Genomic DNA, 6,506 nt, shown 5'->3' with positions numbered 1-6,506 from the left:
GGGTAGAGCGCCAGCCTGTGGACTGAAGGGTCCCGGGTTCTGTTCAGGTCAAGGGCACATGCCTGGGTTGTGAGCTCATCCCCAATAGGGGGCCTGCAGGAGGCAGCCAATCAATGATTCGCTCTCACCATTGCTGTTTCTGACTCTCTCTCCCTCTCCCTTCCTCTCTGAAATAAATTAAAAAATAATATATTAAAAAAATAGGAAAAAAAACCCAAAACAATACAAAGCACTAATGGAGGGGGGAGTTAAGAACTGTGCGGGGGACAGGGAACTGTCCAGTTCTGGGAAGGAGCCCACACCAGAGGGAAGGGCTGAGGTTGCTGGCGGGGCTGGTGCAGAGCGGCTCTGTTCCTGCCCCGTAGGCCCCGGCGCGCTTTGGCGGGGCCTTCCTTCCGGCAGAGCCACCGGGCCAGGGGGAGGGGTGTCCTTGCCCAGGGCGCATGCGCAGGGGAAGGCTCCGCGCCTGCGCAGCACGCAGCACGTGCCGCCCTGTGGCGCATATGAGGGCGGGCGAGGGCGCCACCAACACAGCAGACGTCCCTGGTTGCAGAAGGTAGACCAGAGGGGGGCTGGCGTCGCAGAGTTCAGAATAGAGCAGGTCGGTGTGCCCAGGCCAGAGCAGGGGCCTTGCGGAGGGTGTGAGGCGGGCAGGGAGACACTGGCTTGCAGGGGAGGGGTGTGTGTGTGTGTGTGTGTGTGTGTGTGTGTGTGTCTGTCTGTCTGTCTGTGGCGTTAGTTGAGCCCTGGCTCAGAAGACGCTGAGCCCTGGGATTTACCCCTAAACTGAAGAGGGGCTGGGCCCGGGGAGGCTGGGCACGTGGGAGGGGCCCGAGGACAAGGGCAGCGCAGGCCCGGCCTGAGCCCCCGCCCAGGAGGGCAGCCCCTGGCATTCCGGGCCGGCACTGGAGTTCTCCGCCTCCCCGAGGCCTCAGTCTCCCCCAGGGAACCTAGACTTCCTTGTCACCACCTGGGGCCCGGGCTTTGGGCAGCTCTCCTCTGGCCCCCAGTGCAGTGCAACCCTCGGTGTCCTGGCTGTCAGGTGAGCTGGAAGAGAAGGCGAGGAGCCTGCCACCCAGGCTTGGCGTTAAGAAGGGGGAGTACTAGGATGACTTCTCTCTTTTTTAAATATATATATATATTGATTTTTTTTTACAGAGAGGAAGGGAGAGGGATAGAGAGTGAGAAACATTGATGAGAGAGAAACATCAATCAGCTGCCTCCTGCACACCCCCTACTGGGGATGTGCCTGCAACCAAGGTACATGCCCTTGACTGGAATCGAACCTGGGACCCTTGAGTCCACAGGCCCACGCTCTATCCACTGAGCCAAACCGGTTAGGGCTAGGATGACGTCTCTGCTTTCACAGCATCGTACCCGACAGAGGGCGATGGGCCTTTCCTAAATGCGAGCATCTGATTTTTCAGCCTAGAAGATGAACTCTCCAGAAGAAAAGAGACATTCTGAGGAAAACAAACCCACACCCTTTTGTTACCTGGATGGCGAGGCTCGGCAGCCTCGCCCAAAGTGCTGGGGCCAGAATTACGTCTATAATCCACGCTCTGTTCCTGGGGCAGGTAAGGAATCTGCATAGAAGTCCAATGGGGTCGGGCACCCTCCTAAACCAAAGCCTCAAGGTTTTCTGGTATCTCCAATGCCGAAGGTTTTTATAAACTTTTCTTCTCCCTTGTGGCAGCTCAGAAGTTCACACTAAGAGGTAAAATGTGAATCTAGCTTTATGCCAGGTACTGTGCTAAATACTCGGAGTGATTCTCTCATGCCACCTCTCAACAACCTCCTGAGCTAGGTAATTGCTGTCCTTGCTTCACACACAAGGGGACGGAGGCCAGGACAGTCAGTGAATTGCCTGGGGTCACACAGTAGTCCAACCAAAACCTCATGCTCTGAGACCAATCTGGTTGGAAGAGTTAGCCCAGAGCTCCCATAATTGTTTCAACAAAGCCTACAAATTGTAAAATCTTTTACACTGAAGTGAAAAAAATACTCTGGGAAGAATAAATAAGTGGTTTAAAGGGAAGGGGGTTTGCCCAGGCCGGTGTTGCTCAGTTGGTTGGAGCATCATCCTGTGCCCTGAGGGGTCCTGGGTTTGATTCCTGGTCAGAGCACATACCCAGGTTGCAGTTTCAATCCCTGGTCTGGGCATGATGGGAAGCTCTCACATTGATTTCTCTCCCTCTCCATTCCCCTCTCTAAAATAATAATAATAATAATAATAATAATAATCAATTAGAGATAAGTGGGGTTTCAGGAGAGCAGTAAGGAGGTATGTAGGGCAGGCCAGGTGGGGCTGTAAATTGAGTAGGAGTGAGTGATTCCCTTATCTGCAGTAACAAAGAATGTCTCAGGGGCCTTACCCTTATTCTTGTGCCCCCTTCTGTAGATAAAACATGTTGCGTACACTACTCATCTTTTCCCAAGTGGAAAACTAGGTGTGATAAGGAGTGCGTTTGAGTTTATCAGTGACTACGCCTCGCTGGGTAGTAGGAGCTATTGATGGCAATTTCAAAGTTGCAGTCCAAGCAAGGAGGAATTCTGTCAGTATATGGCATATGGACGCCAGCTATGTCTCTGGTGTGGCTGGCTGCCTACCTGGCAGATTTTGGACTTGCATCTTCCTATGAGCCAATTCCTTAAAGCAAAGTTTTTTCTGTATAGAAATGTTCCCTTGGCTCTTTCTGGAGATCCCTAACTAATAGGGATGTGGAAATGCTATTTTGATTGTGCAGAGGAACAAATTGTGCGAGGAAAACGATTTGTATTTCCTTTGCTACTTAGTTCAAGACCAGTTGACTATGTTGATGTGGTCTATTTGTGGATTCTCTGTGTTTTTCCATTGATCTATTTTTTATTTTTTCCTTAAATGTGAGCCTGTTGGATCTGTTGTTTTTTTTTTGTTGTTGTTTTGGAAGGTTATTATTCAAGTTCTTTAATCCTTTGCACTCGCTTGCTTTTTTCTCGAGCTGCTACCGATGCTAACCGTGTCGAGTCACACTCGACATCCGAGTGCAAAAGGTTAATAAAAATAGACCTACTCAGTCCATTTCCAGTTGGGTGTTGGCAAATACTGTCTTTTAAGGAATTGGTCCATTTTTATCTAGATTATGAAAATTGTGTCAATAGTAAAGATAAAGAAATGCCCATGGTTATGGCAGCTATGTACTCTCATTTCTGATATTTGTAATTTTTGTCTTTTTACTTAGCTTGGCTAGAGGATTATCAATTTTTGCTGTTTTTAGTGTACCAACTTTTGGTATTGGTTTCCCTATTGAGTTCCTGTTTTCAATTTCAATGATTCTGCTGTAATGTTTATTTCTTTGGATTTAATTTACTCTGTTTTCCTAGATTCCTATGTTAGAAGCTAGATGTTTTTATTACTTTTTTAATCCTCACCTGAGGGTATGTTCAATGATTTATTTTTTTTTAGAGAGGAAGGCAGAGAGAGGAGGAGAGAAACATTGATGTGTGAAACATCAATGGGTTGCCTTCTGTATACACCCCAACTAGGGATTGAAGTCACAACCTTTTTGGTGTATGGAACGACTTTGCAATCAACTGAGCCACCAGGCCATGGCATAGAAGCTGAATGATTTTTAGATCTTTTCTAATGCATGCAGTCAATGGTATAAATTTCCCTGCTTTTATGTTCAAAATATTTAATTTATCCTGAGACTTCATTCACTCATGTGTTCAGCAGTGTGTTTAATCTCAAAATATTTGGGGATTTTTCCAGCTACCTTATTATTTTTAATTCAGTTGTGGTCTAAGAGCCTCCTGTAGTTTATATTTTTAATTAAATCTTTATTGTTGAAAGTATTATATATGTCCCCTTTTCTTCCCCCATTGACCCCTTCTAGCCTGCCCCGGCTCCTCTAGTTTCACCCTCTGTTAAGGGCATATAAGGGATTGTTATGTCTCAGTGAACAATTGACTTTTAGGTAATGCCCCTCTTTATCCCTGAAGACTTTTCTTGCTTTAAAATAAAATACATCTTCTCCCACTCTCTTTATTTTCTTTAAAAAAAATATGTATTTTTTTTATTGCCCTAACTGGCTTGGCTCAGTGAATAGAGAGTCTGCCTGTGGACTGAAGGGTCCCAGGCTTGATTCCAGTCAAGGGCATGTACCTTGGTTACAGTCTCCTCCCTGGCCCTGGGCCCTGATTGGGCGTGTGCAGGAGGTAACCTATCGCTGTGCTTCTCTCACTTCGGAGCTTCTCTTTGTCTTTCCCTCTCTCTTCTTCTCTCTAAATATCCATGGAAAAATATCCTCTGGTGAGGATTAAAAAACACACACAAACAAAGAAAATAAATAAAAATGACTTAAAAATATATATTTAGAGTGATTTCAGAGAGGAAGGGAGAGAGAGATAGAAACATCAATGATGAGAGAAAATAATTGATCAGCTACCTCCTGCATGCCTCACACTGGGGATCGAGCCTTCAACCCCTGCATGTGCCCTGACTGAAAATTGAACTGTGACCTCCTGGTGCATATGTTTTGGTAGCAATTGGAGGGGAGTGGAGAAGGGTCCCAGGAAAGGGAAGAGAAGTTGGTGTAGTGGAGGAATCCATATATGGCTAGAGTCTGTGGTATTTGTGGGGAGTAATGAGATGATACAGTGAGACACCAGATAATGAGGTGAGGAGCTTAGGCTGTGAAAAGACATTCAAATACTGTAACTGAAGGGAGTGGATCAGAAGCATTATTCTGGCAGTGGTATAGAGTATAGACTGGGAGATAGGTCAGGAAGGTTACTACTTATTCATGAAGCCTTTTGTATTGTAACAGAAGAGGGAAGGCTTTTTTTTCCCTTTCAATAAAGGAAAAAACCAAAATGCTTATATAAATAAAAAATATGCCAGGTATGTTACAAATTGAGTTCATAAAATGAGCCCCACAATATTGACTAAATTGCCTCATGAATACTGATTTGAACATAACTGTTTATTCATTTATATACTAGAAGTTTTCTCTTCACTTCATTTGTCAATATATAAATCTGTCTTTCCTTTCCCAAGAATGTGTTTATGGTGTTACTGACACAATTGCCCTGAAGAGTGGAAGTGGGGGAAGGTGTGTGTGAATGAATAAGAAGATCTAATAAGGTTTTGAAATCTAAAGAACTTTTTTTGATCTTTATTTTGTAAGGTCTGACATGAATTATTCTGTAGCCAGGACAGTCCTGAAATTGTGCTTAGTGTGGGCTTGGTTTCTTTAAAAAGTCATTACGGCCCGGCCGGTGTGGCTCAGTGATTGAGCATTGACCTATGAATAGGAGGTCATGGTTCAATTCCCAGTCAGGGCACATGCCCAGGTTGAGGGCTCCATCCCCAGTGTGGGGCATGCAGGAGGCAGCCGATCAATGATTCTCTCTCATCATTGATGTTTCTATCTCTCTATCCCTCTCCCTTCCCTCTGAAATCAATAAAAATACATTAAAAATCATTATGAGTGATATTGATAATGTGCTGTCCTGGGGACCTACCTGTCAGAACAGATACCTACTGGAGTCCTGAAGAAGGATTTAGGGGAGCCCCACAGTTTGAGTCATTGCTCCTTTATTTGTTGAATTCTGGGATATCCAGGGAGGAACTGAGGACCATTAATTACTGATTGATAACTGTATGTGGCCATACAGGTGCATACTGGCTATATGTTATGACTGCTGCAGGAGACAAAATAATTACTGTTTTCTTTCTAGGATTCAGAAATGGAAATCTGTATTTTCCATGGTCATTGGTACCCAGGAAGTATTTGGACTTCCTCGTACCACAGTCCCCTTTGCCCACTACACCTAACCAAAGACCTAATTTCTGGCACTACAGTGGCCATGGGAAAAAAATGAGAACGGAAGGGACTCAGACTAAACTCCAGCAGTTGTGGCACAATAGGGTTTCACAGAGTTCCTGTGAAAGCAGGGGTGTGCTCTATAACCCTCATGGGGGCGAAGACCCCTCCCTGGAGAAAATGTGTGAAGCGGAAGTAGGAGAGATGGACAGCTGCCCTCAGGGGCACATGCCATCTGCTGCCCGTTGGCCCAGTCTAACCAAGTCAATGAAGCCATTCAGTGTGACATGAGCTGGTTGGAGTGTGCGGAGCTGGGGAGATCCCTTGCGTCATCACCAGGAGGGAGAAAGGGAACCGGGGAAGAGTCAGTGCTGTGTGGGGACCTGGGTAGAAAGGAGGTAGGAGAGCAGGACAGCAGGCCCTCCACTGCCCAGTTGGCCCAGTCTAACAAAATCGATGAAGCCATCCATTGTGATATAGGTTGGGTGGAAGATGCAGAGCTGGAGAACTCCCCTGAGCAAATGCCCTTGGTAAGTGAAGAGTCACCGGACTGCCCAACAACGGGACTGAGGAAGATGTCCAGGAGGAGGAAATTAAAAGAGGCCAGGATTGCATTCTTAAAAGGAAAGGACGACGTTGCTACCTTGACCAAAGAAATTACTTCTTTGAACATTTCAGATGAGTGTGAGTTGGAAGACG

Source organism: Cnephaeus nilssonii, assembly GCF_951640355.1.
Source record: "Cnephaeus nilssonii genome assembly, chromosome: 12".
In the NCBI taxonomy this organism is placed as follows: domain Eukaryota; kingdom Metazoa; phylum Chordata; class Mammalia; order Chiroptera; family Vespertilionidae; genus Cnephaeus; species Cnephaeus nilssonii.
The sequence above is the reverse complement of the archived record's forward strand: the minus strand, read 5'-3'. Positions refer to the sequence as shown.